Raw genomic sequence first — 20,070 nt, 5'->3', positions numbered from 1 at the left:
GCCCCCTGCCCCTCCACTCCATTCGCTCTACCAAAGCCGCCCTCCCCGCCGCGCTGATATGTCGGTGCTGCGGTTCATCGAGGGGACGCACGACGATCCTCTCGCTCCCATAGTACGCTCTCATAGACTGTCGTCCTCCAGCCACACCGCCACCGCCGGGGACATTCTTGTGGAGACGCACGGTGGTCAGCTTCTCCCATGGTATGCGCACAGGCATGTCGAAGCAGCGTTGAATGTTAGGTGATAGATGCTATTAATCTCACTACTTGCCAAAATAGTTTACAGTCAATATGCTCTGCTTAATAAGCTTCCTTGCCCTGTCCTGCACTCAATCTACTTTGCTGAGATGCCATGCCACGCCCAATTAGTTGCTAAAATATCATGCCATACATTAGGACCATGTATGTATTGTGAAGTAGATTGCCATGGTCTAGTAGCCAATTTGTTAGGTGAAATAGCTCGACACCATTTTATACTCAATCTTTGTTGCTGAGATGGCCTTCGATGGTTGTGTGCTCAGCCTCATTGATTGCTGAAATAGCCTGCCATAATTTAGCACTCAATTTGTTTGCTGAATTAGCTTTACATATATTTCGTTACTTAGATCTGCTTGTCCAAATATCTTGCCATAGCTTTAGACATTGAACTAGGTATTTTTTTTCTAGACTTTATAAAAAAATATGCTTTTTCTGTAATATCTAGTAGAAAAACTAATTTGTATGTCTAACAGATGGACATGACTTGGATAACTTCTGCTCGAAGATTCTCCCCTCCATATGTCGAGGGGGTTGAAAACTTCATGAACTTTATCAGAGCTAAGTACGGTAGTCCAAAATCAGATGTGCTCTACCCGTGTAGCGGTTGTATGAATTGAGTTTCAAGACCCCAGTCAACCATGCAAATTCATCTACACTTGTATGGGATGTCGGTCACATATACTAGGTGGGTTCTCATGGTGAATCTATGAATGTCAATATTACTGACTATGTGGAGCAGCAGATCAGCATCTTGATCTGCCTGATGCTCAGGTGGAAGAGGGAGGAGGAGGTGGTGGCGGTGGAGCCAGTGAGTTTGACCAACATTGAAACAATGCTATGAAATGCTCGTGCATTTCATGAACTTTCACCTGCAGAAGAAAAATGGTGGGCCCACATGTTGGAACAATGCAACATGGCAGTCACTGTCGGTGTCAAAACCGGTGGATCTCGGGTAGGGGGTCCCGAACTGTGTGTCTAAGGCTAATGGTAATAGGAGGCGGGGGACACAATGTTTACCCAGGTTCGGGCCCTCTCGATGGAGGTAATACCCTACTTCCTGCTTGATTGGTCTTGAGGATACGAGTATTACAAGAGTTGATCTACCACGAGATCGTAGAGGCTAAACCCTAGAAGCTAGCCTATGATTATGATTGTTGTTGTCCTACGGACTAAACCCTCCAGTTTATATAGACATTGGAGGGGGCTAGGGTTACACAGAGTCGGTTACAGAGAAGGAGATCTACATATCCGAATTGCCAAGCTTCCACGCAAAGGATAGTCCCACCCGGACACGGGACGAAGTCTTCAATCTTGTATCTTCATAGTCCAACAGTCCGGCACAAGTACATAGTGCGGCTGTCCGAGGACCCCCTAATCCAGGACTCCCTCAGTAGCCCCTGAACTAGGCTTCAACGACGATGAGTCCGGCGCGTAGATCATCTTCGGCATTGCAAGGCGGGTTCTCCAAATCCAGAGTACCTGTTGTAACAAGTAGTGTTCGGCTTCCCATTAATGTTGCACTCCTCGGCTTTTGTACTTTAATAATTGCAATCTCCACATGTCAAGCGAATGCGAGAAGTCGGGGCATTTTTACATTTGCCACCCTGACCATGTCAGTAGATCGTATATTAAAGAGACGGGGATCCTCAGATCCAAATCACACCATCTTCCCCAAGCAAGGATTCATCAGAACGCGCCCGAAAAAGGTCATCCCATCATGGCCGGTCGCCGCAGCTCCTCCTCTCGCTCCGTAGCGCTAAGCCAGGTGATTGGGAGAAGTGTTTTGTATCTCATGGCCGATTGGTGGAGTTGCAGACCCAGGGGTTCCTCATGTCTGCATATATGGTCCCCGTCCCAGCCGGACTAGCCACTTATGATGGCGGGGAGCAAGCAGAGAGTTTCCCCAACTCATCCAGGGGGGAGCGAGTATGCCTCGTTCCTTTCTTGCTGAGGGGCCTCGGATTTCCAATCTATCGGTTCCTCTGCGGGCTCCTGGAGCACTACGGCCTCCAGCTGCATAACTTCACTCCTGCTTCCATACTGCACATCACAGGTTATGTCGCCCTTTGCGAGCTATTTCTGGGCTGCGAAGCTCATTTCGAGCTATGGAAGAGGCTATTCTGCCTCGTCCCTCGCAATTAGGAGGGACCAATATACCAAGTTGGCGGAGCCGAAGTATGGCGCATCGCCGGAACCGGATACCTATCCGACACTCCGAAGAATACATCCGAAGACTGGCCTTCGGAGTGGTTTTATATAGAGGGCGTCCCCCTTCCGGACCCTATCCGGGTAGGCCTTCCTGAGTTTGCCAATGCCCCACTGAAGAAACACTGTAGTTGGCATCCCCGGAGCCCCCAGGAGGAAGATAACAGAGAGGTCCTTTATCTGATGGGCCGGATAAAAATGTTGGCCAAATCAGGATTGACAATAATCGAGGTTATGTCAATATGCATAATGCGGGGGGTGCAACCACTTCAGTGTCGGGGGAAACCCATGTGGCACTTCAATGGAGAAGACGACGCCACCCGTTGAGGTCGTAAAGGCCTGGACTCCGCCACCGCTCTGGCGAAAATACTGTCCGATTTGTATAAAGGAGAGGAAGAGGAGTTTCTTCATATTAAGCCACGGGATGGATTTTCCACGTACAACCCCCCAAGTTGGGTGAGCTGCTATCTTTTTCTCAACTCCATTCATTCCTACATTCTTCATCACAAATATTTACCTTGCTAATTCATAGCAGGAACTACGAAAAGCCGTGAGGGAGGTGCACAACCCGTCTCCACAGCCAGAGGACCCTGACCGGGCCCTCGACCCCGGACTCGAAGAAGATCCGGACATATTTGTGAGCTCGTCGACAGGATGTTTTACCAGTTAAGTTGTGACGGTGCCTTAGTGGCCATCATAGCTGATTATCCCAGCCTACTCCCTGCATCACGTGTAAGTAAAATCGGAGTCCTAACCTCCGAGATGGATCCCTTCTTTGCGCCTTACCCACCACACATGTATTGCATTTTATAGGGAAGGCCGTCAGGGCACCGTGCCGAACCCGCAGTGACTCATCAACAAGGGGCACCGAAACTGGGTAGGCTTAAAAGGAAGGCAGTCAGGGCCGAGACACCGTTGCAGAGGTATGATTAAAAACCTGCTACGTGATTATCGTCTTTAAAATATAATAATGTCTGTGGTCCCTGGCAGAAAAAACGCTTGCCGGAATGTGTCTGGAGAGCCTGCCGGCCACGCCTCCACCAGTCGGACTCCAAAGCCGGACTCAGGGGCAGAGGCTAATGCGGGGACAACGCCGGACGGTCCTCCTACAGAGGATGCGGATAGAATGTCTGCTATGAATTCCGAAGTGGAGAGCGCCATGAATCACAGGCGTCGATGGGCCGTACTCCGCGACCCTAATTTCTCCGAAGAGGCGTTCAATGCCTTTAACTTAGGAGACGCGTACATCCAAGCTGCTCAAGATGGCCTCGCTAGAGCCACGGACCGGTATGTGAAGGATATACGGGTAAGAAGATCTGATAATTATGTATATCAGTAGCCCCTGAGACTTAAAACAGTTGGCACAACTGATTTAAGGATCATTGTATGCATAGGTTCTTATGAAGAAGAATACCTAGTTGTCTCAAGAGCTGGAGGAGTGCAAAGCCCAGCTACGGGCCACGGTTGCCGGAATGGAGGAGTCCAAGAAGGCCTTATCTGGTAATACTTGTCTTGATCAAAAAGAATGTAATGACATGTAGCAGCTAGTATTCGGCATGCATGCAAATCTAACAATAGATTCTGCAGACAATCCCGGAGGTAATCCGGAGATCGTACCGGGGGATGAACAACATGCTCAATGACAGCTAGAAACTAGCGAGCGCGTGCTTACATGGGTTATTCGAGAGAAAAATGATCTCCAGGATGCCCATACCCGGCTGGGCGTTGAACCGGGAGATGTTCGGACCCAACTTGCAGACTCCGTAAAGGAGAACAAGGGGCTTCAACGCTGTATTTTTAGTATGTGCTCAATTGAACCTTTATACAGTTCGGCAAAGAAACGGGCTAACAGAGTTATATCTGTAGGTATGCTGACAGGTCGCCCCGAAGAGGAGATGCCCGGATCCGCAGGCGGTCTTCTGCAAGAGCTTTCACAACTGCACGAACGAGCTCGGCAGGTGATGCAGGGTATTGCCCAGGCCTTGTGGCCATCCGCCTTCCTGCCAGGAGGCATGGAGGAGCTTGTAGAGATGCTCAAGGGAGCGTGGTGGCGCTTCCGATTATGGAAGATATCGGCCTGCCGACAAGGTGCGAGGGAAGCTTGGGCCATGGTGAAAACGCGGTACACCAAGGTTGACCCGAATCACATGGCCGAGGTTGGACCTGTAGGGTTAGATGGGAAAGAGATCCCCGTTAGTCTGGTATATGACTAGGTAGGTTTAGCCGCAAAGTATTCCCAACAGGATTGTAGGCTAGATAGCCTGTTGGATGGTATAGAAGAAGAATTCAGTCAGTCTAAGTGACTATGTACTTCAAATGACATATTTTGTCCCTAGCTGGATTGTAAATCATTTGTCATGGTGGACCTTTTCGCTTCAACCTCCGAACCCGACAGTCCGGAGTGTATCCGAATACCCGCTCAGTTATGTAAAAACCGGGGTACGCGTGGAAACCAGGTGTAGGGGTCATAAGTGCTTGAACAGACAAGTACCCAACTAGCTATGTTATATTACATGGATAGTAAGAAACATCTTCCAGGGAGAATAGTTCCGTTAAGGGTTCCTTTCCCTGGGCACGCATGCATTAATGTGCATGTCCGAACTGCGAAAAGAGATGCAGGATATAAACATCTGGGGGCATGTATTGTAATAGGTAAGAAACATCTTTTGTTCACCGACCGAATATTCCCTTAAGAACGATAGCTTTCGGCTTCACCCAGTCTGAGGTACACATCCGGCTGACCCGGCAGTAACAATCGCAGAGGTGCTCCCCTTATGCCCTAGCCGAACTAACGGGAACGTAGGGCATAAACACAGGAGCCAGGCAACCCATCTTGGCCAAAACTTAAGTCATATCGATGCATATAATGGTAAAAAGGTACATATGGAGAAGCGACGCATATGTAGTGGGCGTAAAGCCCGGGAGATAATTATATTAAGCTTTTGTATAAGAATCCCCCAGGTATAATGAGCGCGCATCACGCGTCAAGATTGTGTAGTTAAGATACACTTTAAGCTTTTAAGGCCATAAATAAAAGGGAAGAAAGAAAGAAAGAAAAAAAAGCGGATATAATCTTAAAAAAGCGGAGGTAAGGAGACGAACACGGAGTCCGGCACTAGGTGTAGAATCTTCGGAGTCTGGCCGCGTTCCATGGGTTTGGCTCGAGTCGATTACCAGATGCATCACGCAGACGGTACGCTCCTCCAATGAGAACTTTATTAATGATGAAGGGATCCTCCCACTTGGGCTTGAGCTTGTCCTTTTTCTTCTTCGGTAGGCGTAGAATGAGTTTGCCAACATTATAAGTTTTGGCCAGTACTTCTCTGCTTTGATACCTTCGAGCATGTTGCTGATAGAATGCGGAGCCGGCTTTTGCGACGTCACGCTCCTCCTCCAGGGCATCTAAACTATCCTGTCGATCGAGCTCGACTTCTCTCTCTTCGTACATGCGCACTCGAGATGAGTCATGAATGATGTCGCAGGGCAATACCGCCTCTGCGCCGTACACCATAAAAAATGGTGTGTATCCGGTAGTGCAATTCGGCGTGGTCTGCAGCCTCCATAGTACGGAGTCAAGCTCCTCAACCCAGTGCATATCTGATTCCTTCAAGGATCGCACTAGTCTGGGTTTGATGCCGCTCATAATAAGACCATTTGCTCATTTGACTTGACCATTTGTTTGGGGGTGATAGACGAAGGTGTAATCGAGCTTGATGCCCATGTTGCCGCACCAAGTTTTCATCTCATCGGCTGTGAAGTTGGAGCCATTATAGGTGATGATGTTGTGAGGGACACCGTAACGGTGTACGACCCATAATATGAAGTCTATCACTGGTCCGGATTCGGATGTTTTAACTGGTTTGGCTTTTATACATTTGGTGAATTTATCCACCATGACCAACAAGTATTTTTTCTTATGGCTTCCTCCTTTAAGGGGTCCAACCATATCGAGCCCCAAGACCGCAAAGGGCCAAGTTATGGGGATTGTTTGGAGAGTGGTAGGTGGCATATGGCTTTGATTTGCAAAAAGCTGGCAACCGACACAATGTTGGACGAGGTCCTGTGCGTCTGCTCGGGCTGTTGGCCAGTAGAAACCTGTACGGAAGGCCTTGCTTACAAGGGCCCGAGCTGCGGCGTGGTGGCGGCCGAGTCCAGCATGAATTTTGGCCAAAAGCTGTCGTACTTCCTCTTCGGAGATGCACCTTTGGAGTACTCCGGTAGCGCTTTTCTTATAAAGCTCTCCCTCGTGAACCTTGTAGGCTTTAGAGCGCCGCACAATGCAACGTGCCTCGTTATGGTCCTCAGGGAGATCTTACCTATTTAGGTAGGCTAAGAAGGGTTCTGTCCACGGGGCGATGACAGCCATAATCATGTGGGCTGAAGGTGTTATTTCGGGGGTGGAGCCTCCGATTACGTCAGAGTGTTCGGGGTCTGGGGTTGTGGTCGGATCCGGACTGTTATTGTCGGTCTCTCCTTCCCACACTACGGATGGCTTGAACAGCCTTTCCAAGAAGATATTAGGTGGGAAGGGGTCGCGCTTAGCGCTGATGCGGGCGAGGATATTCGTCTCTTGATTGTTTTCCCGGACCACATGGTGGAATTAAAGCCCCTCGAACTGAGCTGACATTTTGAGGACGGCATTGCGGTAAGCCGCCATTTTTGGGTCCTTGGCGTCAAAGTCTCCATTTATTTGAGATATTGCGAGGTTCGAATCCCCACACACTTCTAGGCATTGAGTGCCCATGGAGACCGCCATCCGAAGACCATGCAACAGAGCCTCATATTCGGCTGCATTGTTGGAGTCTGTGTATAATATTTGGAGTACGTATTGGACTGTGTCTCCGGTGGGGGATGTCAGGACAACGCCTGCTCCCAGACCAGCCAGCATCTTAGAGCCGTCAAAGTGCATGATCCAATTGGAGTACGCGCCATACTCTTTAGGGAGTTCGGCTTCTGTCCATTCGGCAACGAAGTCAGCCAGTACTTGCGACTTAATGGCTTGCCGTGGTTTGTATATGATGTCGAACGGGAGGAGCTCGATAGTGTTGGGGAACGTTGCAGAAAATTAAAAATTTTCCTACGGTTTCACCAAGATCCATCTATGAGTTCATCTAAGCAACGAGTCATGGGAGATGCATCTACATACCACTTTGTAGATCGCGAGCGGAAGTGTTCAAAAGAACGGGGTTGAAGTAGTCGTTCTCGTCGTGATCCTATCACCGGAGATCCTAGCGCCGAACGGACGGCACCTCCGCGTTCAACACACGTACGGAGCGGATGACGTCTCCTCCTTCTTGATCTAGCAAGGGGGAAGGAGAGGTTGATGATGATGGCTCCAGCAGCAGCACAACGGCGTGGTGGTGGTGGAACAGCAGCACTCCGGCAGGGCTTCGCCAAGCACGTGACGGAGGAGGAAGACGTGTAGCAGGGGGAGGGAGGCGCCAGAACTTCAGGGTGCGGCTGCCCCCTCCCCCCTCCCTTTATATAGGCCCCCAGGGGAGGCGCCGGCCCTGGGAGATCCAATCTCCCAAGGGGCGGCGGCCAAGGGGGGTGGAGTACCCCCCAAGGCAAGTGGGGCGCCCCCCCCCCCCACCCTAGGGTTTCAACCCTAGGCGCAGGGGGTGGGCCAAGGGGGGTGCACCAGCCCACTATGGGCTGGTTCCCCTCCCCACTTCAGCCCTTGGGGCCCTCCGGGATGGGTGGCCCCACCCGGTGGACCCCCGGGACCCTTTAGGTGGTCCCGGTACAATATCGGGTGACCCCGAAACTTTCCCGATGGCCGAAATATCACTTCCTATATATAATTCTTCACCTTCAGACCATTTCGGAACTCCTCATGACGTCCGGGATCTCATCCGGGACTCTGAACAACATTCATATGCTGCATACTCATATTCATACAACCCTAGGGTCACCGAACCTTAAGTGTGTAGACCCTACGGGTTCGGGAGACACGTAGACATGACCGAGACGGCTCTCGGGCAATAACCAACAGCGGGATCTGGATACCCATGTTGGCTCCCACATGCTCCTCGATGATCTCATCGAATGAACCATGATGTCGAGGATTCAAACAACCCCGTATACAATTCCCTTTGTCAATCGGTACGTTACATGCCCAAGACTCGATCGTTGGTATCCCAATACCTCGTTCAGTCTCGTTACCGGCAAGTCACTTTACTCGTACCGTAATGCATGATCCCGTGACCAAACACTTGGTCACTTTGAGCTCATTATGATGATGCATTACCGAGTGGGCCCAGAGATACCTCTCCGTCATACGGAGTGACAAATCCTAGTCCCGATCCGTGTCAACCCAACAGACACTTTTGGAGATACCTGTAGTGCACCTTTATAGTCACCCAGTTATGTTTTGACGTTTGGTACACCCAAAGCACTCTTACGGTATCTGGGAGTTACAGATCTCATGGTCTAAGGAAGAGATACTTGACATTGAAAAAGCTCTAGCAAAATGAACTACACGATCTTGTGCTATGCTTAGGATTGGGTCTTGTCCATCACATCATTCTCCTAATGATGTGATCCCGTTGTCAATGACATCTAATGTCCATAGTCAGGAAACCATGACTATCTGTTGACCAACGAGCTAGTCAACTAGAGGCTCACTAGGGACATGTTATGGTCTATGTATTCACACGTGTATTACGATTTCCGGATAATACAGTTATAGCATGAATAAAAGACAATTATCATGAACAAGGAAATATAATAATAACCCTTTTATTATTGCCTCTAGGGCATATTTCCAACAGTCTCCCACTTGCACTAGAGTCAATAATCTAGTTACATTGTGATGAATCGAATACCCATAGAGTTCTGATGTTGATCATGTTTTGCTCGCGAGAGAGGTTTAGTCAATGGATCTGCGACATTCAGATCCGTATGTACTTTGCAAATATCTATGTCTCCATCTTGAACATTTTCTCGGATGGAGTTGAAACGACGCTTGATATGCCTGGTCTTCTTGTGAAACCTGGGCTCCTTGGCAAGGGCAATAGCTCTAGTGTTGTCACAGAAGAGTTTGATCGGCCCCGACGCATTGGGTATGACTCCTAGGTCGGTTCTATCTACAAATTCTATTTGTTCAATAGACCTTTGTCAATGGAAATACAATGGTAAGAAAACAAATTAGATAGAAAAAGTAAATATGAACTCCTTCACCCAAATTGCTTCATGCGCTGCCTCCGAGGCTGCCATGTACTCCGCTTCACATGTAAATCCCGCCACGACGCTCTGCTTGCAGCTGCACCAGCTTATTGCTCCACCATTCAACATATACACGTATCCGGTTTGTGACTTAGAGTCATCCAGATCTGTGTCGAAGCTAGCGTCGACGTAACCCTTTACGACGAGCTCTTCGTCACCTCCATAAATGAGAAACATGTCCTTTGTCCTTTTCAGGTACTTTAGGATATTCTTGACCGTTGTCCAGTGTTCCTTGCCGGGATTACTTTGGTACCTTCCTACCAAACTTACGGCAAGGTTTACATCAGGTCTGGTACACAGCATGGCATACATAATAGATCCTATGGCTGAGGCATAGAGGATGACGCTCATCTCTTCTTTATCTTTTGCCGTGGTCGGGCATTGAGCCGAGCTCAATCTCACACCTTGCAGTACAGGCAAGAACCCTTTCTTGGATTGATCCATTTTGAACTTCTTCAAAATCTTATCAAGGTATGTGCTTTGTGAAAGACCTATTAGGCATCTCGATCTATCCCTATAGATCTTGATGCCTAATATGTAAGCAGCTTCTCCAAGGTCCTTCATTGAAAAACACTTATTCAAGTAGGCCTTAATGATGTCCAAGAATTCTATATCATTTCCCATCAAAAGTATTCCATCTACATATAATATGAGAAATGCTACAGAGCTCCCACTCACTTTCTTGTAAACGCAGGCTTCTCCGTAAGTCTGCATAAACCCAAACGCTTTGATCATCTCATCAAAACGAATGTTCCAACTCCGAGATGCTTGCACCAGCCCATAAATGGATCGCTGGAGCTTGCACACTTTGTTAGCATTCTTAGGATCGACAAAACCCTCTGGCTGCATCATATACAGTTCTTCCTTAAGATGCCCGTTAAGGAATGCCGTTTTGACGTCCATCTGCCACATCTCATAATCATAGTATGCGGCAATTTCTAACATGATTCGGATGGACTTAAGCTTCGCTACGGGAGAGAAAGTCTCATCGTAGTCAATTCCTTGAACTTGCCGATAACCCTTAGCGACAAGTCGAGCTTTATAGATGGTGACATTACCATCCGCTTCCGTCTTCTTCTAAAAGATCCATTTGTTTTCTATCGCTCGCCGATCATCGGGCAAGTCAGTCAAAGTCCATACTTTGTTTTCATACATGGATTCTATCTCGGATTTCATGGCTTCTAGCCATTTGTTGGAATCTGGGCCCGCCATTGCTTCTTCATAGTTCGAAGGTTCACCGTTGTCCAACAACATGATTTCCAGGACAGGGTTGCCGTACCACTCTGGTGTGGAACGTGTCCTTGTGGACCTACGAAGTTCAGTAGCAACTTGATCCGAAGTACCTTGATCATCATCATTATTTTCCTCTTCAGTTGGTGTAGGCATCACAGGAACATTTTCCTGAGCTGCACTACTATCCCGTTCAAGAGGTAGTACTTCATCGAGTTCTACTTTCCTCCCACTTACTTCTTTCGAGAGAAACTCTTTTTCCAGAAAGGATCCGTTCTTGGCAACAAAGATCTTGCCCTCGGATCTTAAGTAGAAGGTATACCCAATGGTTTCTTTAGGGTATCCTATGAAGACGCATTTTTCCGACTTGGGTTCGAGCTTTTCAGGTTGAAGTTTCTTGACATAAGCATCGCATCCCCAAACTTTTAGAAACGACAGCTTAGGTTTCTTCCCAAACCATAATTCATACGGTGTCGTCTCAACGGATTTAGACGGTGCCCTATTTAAAGTGAATGTAGCTGTCTCTAGAGCGTATCCCCAAAATGATAGCGGTAAATCGGTAAGAGACATCATAGATCGCACCATATCCAATAGAGTGCGATTACGACGTTCGGACACACCGTTACGCTGAGGTGTTCCAGGCGGCGTGAGTTGTGAAACGATTCCACATTTTCTTAAGTGTGAACCAAATTCGTGACTTAAATATTCTCCTCCACGATCCGATCGTAAGAATTTTATCTTTCGGTCACGTTGATTCTCTACTTCATTCTGAAATTCCTTGAACTTTTCAAAGGTCTCATACTTGTGTTTCATCAAGTAGACATACCCATATCTACTCAAGTCATCAGTGAGAGTGAGAACATAACGATATCCTCCGCGAGCCTCAACGCTCATCGGACCGCACACATCGGTATGTATGATTTCCAACAAGTTGGTTGCTCGCTCCATTGTTCCGGAGAACGGGGTCTTGGTCATTTTTCCCATGAGGCATGGTTCGCATGTGTCAAATGATTCATAATCGAGAGACTCTAAAAGTCCATCAGCATGGAGCTTCTTCATGCGCTTGACACCAATGTGACCAAGGCGGCAGTGCCACAAGTATGTGGGACTATCGTTATCAACTTTACATCTTTTGGTATTCACGCTATGAATATGTGTAACATTATGTTCGAGATTCATTAAGAATAAACCATTGACCATCGGGGCATGACCATAAAACATATCTCTCATATAAATAGAACAACCATTATTCTCGGATTTAAATGAGTAGCCATCTCGTATTAAACGAGATCCAGATACAATGTTCATGCTCAAACTTGGCACTAAATAACAATTATTGAGGTTTAAAACTAATCCCGTAGGTAAATGTAGAGGTAGCGTGCCGACGGCGATCACATCGACCTTGGAACCATTCCCGATGCGCATCGTCACCTCGTCCTTCGCCAGTCTCCGCTTATTCCGCAGCTCCTGCTGTGAGTTACAAATGTGAGCAACGACACCGGTATCAAATACCCAGGAGTTACTACGAGTACTGGTAAGGTACACATCAATTACATGTATATCAAATATACCTTTAGTGTTGCCGGCCTTCTTGTCTGCTAAGTATTTGGGGTAGTTCCGCTTCCAGTGACCCTTCCCCTTGCAATAAAAGCACTTAGTTTCAGGCTTGGGTCCATTCTTTGACTTCTTCCCGGCAACTGGCTTACCGGGCGCGGCAACATCTTTGCCGTCCTTCTTGAAGTTCTTCTTACCCTTGCCCTTCTCGAACTTAGTGGTCTTATTGATCATCAACACTTGATGTTCTTTCTTGATTTCAACCTCTGCTGACTTCAGCATTGAAAATACTTCAGGAATGGTCTTCACCATCCCCTGCATATTGTAGTTCATCACAAAGCTCTTGTAGCTTGGTGGGAGCGACTGAAGGATTCTGTCAATGACCGCCTCATCCGGGAGGTTAATGTCCAGCTGGGACAGGCGGTTATGCAACCCAGACATTTTGAGTATATGCTCACTGACAGAACTATTTTCCTCCATCTTACAACTATAGAACCCTTCGGAGACTTCATATCTCTCGACCCGGGCATGAGCTTGGAAAACTAGTTTCAGCTCCTCGAACATCTCATATGCTCCGTGTTGCTCAAAATGCTTTTGGAGCCCCGGTTCTAAGCTGTAAAGCATGCCGCACTAAACGAGGGAGTAATCATCAACGCGAGACTGCCAAGCATTCATAATGTCTTGGTTCTCTGGGACGGGTGCATCACCTAGCGGTCCTTCTAGGACATATTGTTTCCTGGCAGCTACGAGGATGATCCTCAGGTTCCGGACCCAGTCCGTATAGTTACTGCCATCATCTTTCAGCTTGGTTTTCTCTAGGAACGCGTTGAAGTTCATGTTGACATGAGCGGCGGCCATTTGATCTACAAGACATATTTGCAAAGGTTTTAGACTAAGTTCATGATAATTAAGTTGATTTTATCAAATTATTATAATGAACTCCCACTCAGATTAGACATCCCTCTAGTCATCTAAGTGTTACATGATCCGAGTCGACTAGGCCGTGTCCGATCATCACGTGAGACGGACTAGTCATCGTCGGTGAACATCTCCATGTTGATCGTATCTTCCATACAACTCGTGTTCGACCTTTCGGTCTCTATGTTCCGAGGCCATGTCTGTACATGCTAGGCTCGTCAAGTTAACCCTAAGTGTTCTGCATGTGTAAATCTGTGTTACACCCGTTGTATGTGAACGTAAGGATCTATCACACCCGATCATCACGTGGTGCTTTGAAACGACGAACTTTAGCAACGGTGCACAGTTAGGGGGAACACTTTCTTGAAATTATTATAAGGGATCATCTTATTTACTACCGCCGTTCTAAGTAAACAAGATGCATAAAACATAATAAACATCACATGCAATTATATAGTAGTGACATGATATGGCCAATATCATATAGCTCCTTCGATCTCCATATTCGGGGCTCCATGATCACCTTCGTCACCGGCATGACACCATGATCTCCATCATCATGATCTCCATCATTGTGTCTTCATGAAGTTGTCACGCCAACGACTACTTCTACTTCTATGGCTAACGCGTTTAGCAATAAAGTAAAGTAATTTACATGGCGTTCTTCAATGACACGCAGGTCAAACAAAAAAATAAAGACAACTCCTATGGCTCCTGCCGGTTGTCATACTCATCGACATGCAAGTCATGATTCCTATTACAAGAACATGATCTCATACATCACAATATATCATTCATCATTCATCACAACTTCTGGCCATATCACATCACATGACAATTGCTGCAAAAACAAGTTAGACGTCCTCTAATTGTTGTTGCATCTTTTACGTGGATGCAATTGGGTTCTAGCAAGAACATTTTCTTACCTACGAATAACCACAACGTGATTTTTTCAACTTCTATTTACCCATCATAAGGACCCTTTTCATCGAATCCGCTCCAACTAAAGTGGGAGAGACAGACACCCGCCAGCCACCTTATGCAACTAGTGCATGTCAGTCGGTGGAACCGGTCTCACGTAAGCGTACGTGTAAGGTTGGTCCGGGCCGCTTCATCCTACAATACCGCTGAAGCAAGATAAGACTAGTAGCGGCAAGCAAGTTGACAAGATCTACGCCCACAACAAAATTGTGTTCTACTCGTGCAATAGAGAACTACGCATAGACCTAGCTCATGATGCCACTGTTGGGGAACGTTGCAGAAAATTAATTTTTTTCCTACGGTTTCACCAAGATCCATCTATGAGTTCATCTAAGCAACGAGTCATGGGAGATGCATCTACATACCACTTTGTAGATCGCGAGCGGAAGCGTTCAAAAGAACGGGGTTGAAGTAGTCGTTCTCGTCGTGATCCTATCACCGGAGATCCTAGCGCCGAACGGACGGCACCTCCGCGTTCAACACACGTACGGAGTGGATGACGTCTCCTCCTTCTTCATCCAGCAAGGGGGAAGGGGAGGTTGATGATGATGGCTCCAGCAGCAGCACAACGGTGTGGTGGTGGTGGAACAGCAGCACTCCGGCAGGGCTTCGCCAAGCACGTGACGGAGAAGGAAGAGGTGTAGCAGGGGGAGGGAGGCGCTAGAACTTCAGGGTGCAGCTGCCCCCTCCCCCCCTCCCTTTATATAGGCCCCTAGGGGGGGCGGCCCTGGGAGATCCAATCTCCCAAGGGGCGGCGGCCAAGGGGGGTGGAGTACCCCCCAAGGCAAGTGGGGTGCCCCCCCACCCTAGGGTTTCAACCCTAGGCGCAGGGGGTGGGCCAAGGGGGGCGCACCAGCCCACTATGGGCTGGTTCCCCTCCCCACTTCAGCCCTTGGGGCCCTCCGGGATGGGTGGCCCCACCCGGTGGACCCCCGGGACCCTTTCGGTGGTCCCGGTACAATACTGGGTGACCCCGCAACTTTCCCGATGGCCGAAATATCACTTCCTATATATAATTCTTCACCTCCGGACCATTCCGGAACTCCTCGTGACGTCCGGGATCTCATCCGAGACTCCGAACAACATTCGGTATACTGCATACTCATATTCATACAACCCTAGCGTCACCGAACCTTAAGTGTGTAGACCCTACGGGTTCGGGAGACACGTAGACATGACCGAGATGACTCTCGGGCAATAACCAACAGCGGGATCTGGATACCCATGTTGGCTCCCACATGCTCCTCGATGATCTCATCGGATGAACCACGATGTCGAGGATTCGAACAACCCCGTATACAATTCCCTTTGTCAATCGGTACGTTACATGCCCGAGACTCGATCGTCGGTATCCCAATACCTCGTTCAGTCTCGTTACCGGCAAGTCACTTTACTCGTACCGTAATGCATGATCCCGTGATCAAACACTTGGTCACTTTGAGCTCATTATGATGATGCATTACCGAGTGGGCCCAGAGATACCTCTCCGTCATACGGAGTGACAAATCCCAGTCTCGATCCGTGTCAACCCAACAGACACTTTTGGAGACACCTGTAGTGCACCTTTATAGTCACCCAGTTACGTTGTGACGTTTGGTACACCCAAAGCACTCTTACGGTATCCGGGAGTTACACGATCTCATGGTCTAAGGAAGAGATACTTGACATTGAAAAAGCTCTAGCAAAACGAACTACACGATCTTGTGCTATGCTTAGGATTGGGTCTTGTCCATCACATCATTCTCCTAATGATGTGATCCCATTGTCAATGACATCTAATGTCCATAGTCAGGAAACCATGACTATCTGTTGACCAACGAGCTAGTCAACTAGAGGCTCACTAGGGACATGTTATGGTCTATGTATTCACACGTGTATTACGATTTCCAGATAATACAGTTATAGCATGAATAAAAGACAATTATCATGAACAAGGAAATATAATAATAACCCTTTTATTATTGCCTCTAGGGTATATTTCCAACAGATAGCCCACTTAGCAATCCGGCCCGTGGCATCGCGGTTATTTATTATATCGTTGAGTGGTACTTCAGAGGCCACCGTGATTGAACACTCTTGAAAGTAGTGTCGTAGTTTCCGGGATGCCATGAAGACCGCGTATGCTATCTTTTGATAATGTGGGTACCATGACTTGCATGGAGTGAGGACAGTGGATACGTAGTATACCGGCTTTTGAAGCGAGAACTTATGCCCATCCGTAAATCATTCGACAACGAGCACTGCGCTTACAACCTGGTGTGTTGCAGCTATATATAACAGCATGGGTTCACCGATATTTGGTGTGGCTAGGATTGGATTGCTGGCCAAGAGGGCCTTTATTTCTTCCAGTTCGACCGTGGCCGCATCCGTCCACTCGAAATGTTCGGTGCGTCGAAGAAGGCGATAAAGAGGTAGTGCCTTTTCTCCCATTCGGGAGATAAAGCGACTTAAGGCAGCCACGCATCCAGTTAATTTCTGGATTTGCTTGAGGTCTGTTGAGGTAGCCAACTGTGATAGAGCTCGGATTTTAGCTGGATTTGCTTCAGTTCCTCTATTGGAAACGATGAAGCCTAAGAGCTTTCCGGCAGGCACGCCGAAACGCATTTTTCTGGATTGAGCTTGATGTCATATGTTCGGATATTGTTGAACGTAAGCCTCAAGTCGTCTATTAAAGATTCAACGTGTCTGGTTTTGATGACCACATCGTCTACGTATGCCTCCACTATTTTTCCAATTTGTGTTTCCAGGCATGTCTGAATCATGCGTTGATAGGTTGCACTGGCGTTTTTTAGCCCGAAAGGCATGGTCTTAAAATAGAAGGGGACGTATCGAGTGATGAATGCTATTGCGGCTTGATCAGACTCCGCCATCTTGATTTGATGGTATTCGGAGTATGCGTCAAGGAAGCAAAATGAGTCGTGACCTGCGGTAGCGTCGATAATTTGATCGATGCAGGGGAGGGAGAATGGATCCTTGGGGCAAGCCTTATTGAGGTCCTTGAAATCGACACATAGGCGCCAAGATTTGTCCTTCTTTGGTACCATCACCAGGTTTGCTAGCCAGTCCGGATGTTTTATTTCTCTAATGAATCCGGCCTCGAGTAACTTGGCTAGCTCCTCTCCCATGGCTTGTCGCTTAGGTTCTGAAAAACGCCGAAGAGTATGCTTGACCGGCTTGTATACCTTCAGTATGTTTAGGCTATGCTCGGCCAGCCTGCGTGGGATACCTGGCATGTTTGAAGGATGCCAGGCGAAGATGTCCCAATTCTCGCGCAAGAACTCTCGCAGTGCAGCGTCTATTGTGGGCTCTAGCTGTGCCCCGATGGATGTTGTTTTTGTAGAGTCCATTGGGTGGACCTGGAATTTGACTATTCCGTCCATTGATTTGAAAGAGGTGGACTTGGGTCTTTTGTCGGGTATCACGTCGTCCCTATCCACTATGGAACGCAGCGCAGTTAATTCTTCGGCCGCAAGGGCTTTGGATAATGCCTCCACGGCCAGTGCGGCGGTTTTATTTTCAGCTCGGAGTGCTACATCCGGATCACTAGCTAGAGTGATGATTCCATTGGGCCCGGGCATTTTGAGCTTCATGTACCCATAATGGGGTATAGCTTGGAAGCTCGTGAATGCATCTCACCCTAAAAGGGTGTGGTATCCGCTACTGAACGGGGCCACTTGGAATGTGATTTCTTCAGACCTATAATTCTCCGGCGTGCCGAATACCACATCTAGTGTGATTTTTCCCGCACATCGTGCCTCCCGACTAGGGATGATTCCTCTGAAGGTCGTGCTGCTTTGCTCAACGCGGCTCTTGTCTATTTCCATTTTGTTGAGAGTTTCCTCATAGATGAGGTTTAATCCGCTGCCACCATCCATGAGTACTTTAGTAAGCCGGAAGCCATCCACAATTGGACTAAGGACCAAAGCGGCTGGTGCTCGGACTATTCAGAATTGAGGTTCGTCACTGACATTGAAGGTTATGGCCGTGTTGTTCCATGGATTTATTGCTGCAACGTGGCAGACTTCGGCGAGGTTGCGGCGTGCTCGCTTGCACCTATTATTTGAGGTGAAAGTCTCGAAGACTGTCAATACTATATTGTTATTTTCCGTGGGATGATGCTCTGCGGTATTGTTGATGAGGAGATCCTCGCCGCTTTTGGCCACCTGCCGGAGTATCCAACATGCTCTTAGGCTGTGTGTTGGTATGGTATCCGGTGTACTGTGAATTTTGCATGGCCCATTGAGCCATCCCTCCAATACGGTTCCACGCCCTATAGTGGGCTTTGGTTTCTTTGTAATTGGATCGGGTGACTTGCGAGAGTGCACCCTTTTAGTTCGTACGAGGGGTTTAGTGAGAGCCGGAGGATCCCAGAATTTTGTTTAGGTTTTCCAGGCACTTTCCATCGCACAGTACTTCTGTACTATGGCCGCCAAGCCAGCGAAGTGTGCTATGTCACGGCGACTTATGGCATTGAGGATTCCCCTGTCCGTGCAATTTTTGCAAAAGAATGAAATTACGTCTTCCTCGCGACAGTCCTTAACCTTGCTCATTACAAGGAGGAATCTGGCCCAGAAGTGATGTACTGTCTCTTGGGGCTCTTGTCTAATGTGGGAAAGATCACTTGTATCTGAGTGGATGGGTAGATTTAAGTCCAAACCCTTACTCGATCTGAGACCTAGGGGCAGAGGAGCTTCCGAGCTTGGCAGTTCGGGCTCCGGGATGTTGCCCAATTTTTCTGGCCTGTTGTCCGACTCTAGGTTCGGAGCTTGGGCCATGTCCTCCCGTAGACAGGTATCCGGCTCGGAGAGCTCGGGAATCCGTACATAGTTCGTCCTCAAAATAGAGGAAGAATCACTGCATTGCTCCTCCACCACCGCTATCTGATGGGTGACTGGCGGAGAGTTAATCTCCCTTTGGTCGGGTTTAAGCCTGATCCGATCATAGTCTGTAGCAACTCCCAGGGTGGCGATGCGATCCAATAGCTCGTTCAGGGAGGAGAGCTCCATTGGATCCATCTGCTCAGTGAATTCCGAGCTAACATGGAGGCAGTTTTTGATGACCTGAGAAGTCATCATCGGCGCGGCAGCTGAATGGGCGGTCATGACGAAGCCGCCTAGGCGGAGAGTTTGGCCTACAGCCAGGGCTCCCCCAAAGGTGATGTTGTCCTTGACAACAAGGCGAGCCATCAAGCCTTGCCGTGACGGCACATTGGAACTCTCAATGAAAGCACCAATGTCAGTGTCAAAACCGGTGGATCTCGGGTAGGGGGTCCCGAACTGTGCATCTAAGGCTAATGGTAACAGGAGGCGAGGGACACAAACCCAGGTTCGGGACCTCTCGATGGAGGTAATACCCTACTTCCTACTTGATTGATCCTGATGATACGAGTATTACAAGAGTTATCTACCACGAGATCATAGAGGCTAAAACCTAGAAGCTAGCCTATGATTATGATTATTGTTGTCCTACAGACTAAACCCTCCGGTTTATATAGACACCGGAGGGGGCTAGGGTTACACAGAGTCGGTTACAGAGAAGGAGATCAACATATCTGAATTGCCAAGCTTGCCTGCCACACAAAGGAGCGTCTCACCCGGACACGGGACGAAGTCTTCAATCTTGTATCTTCATAGTCCAACAGTTCGGCACAAGTACATAGTCCGGCTGTCTGAGGACCCCCTAATCCAGGACTCCCCCA

Source organism: Triticum aestivum, chromosome 3B (genome assembly GCF_018294505.1).
Source record: "Triticum aestivum cultivar Chinese Spring chromosome 3B, IWGSC CS RefSeq v2.1, whole genome shotgun sequence".
In the NCBI taxonomy this organism is placed as follows: domain Eukaryota; kingdom Viridiplantae; phylum Streptophyta; class Magnoliopsida; order Poales; family Poaceae; genus Triticum; species Triticum aestivum.
The sequence above is the reverse complement of the archived record's forward strand: the minus strand, read 5'-3'. Positions refer to the sequence as shown.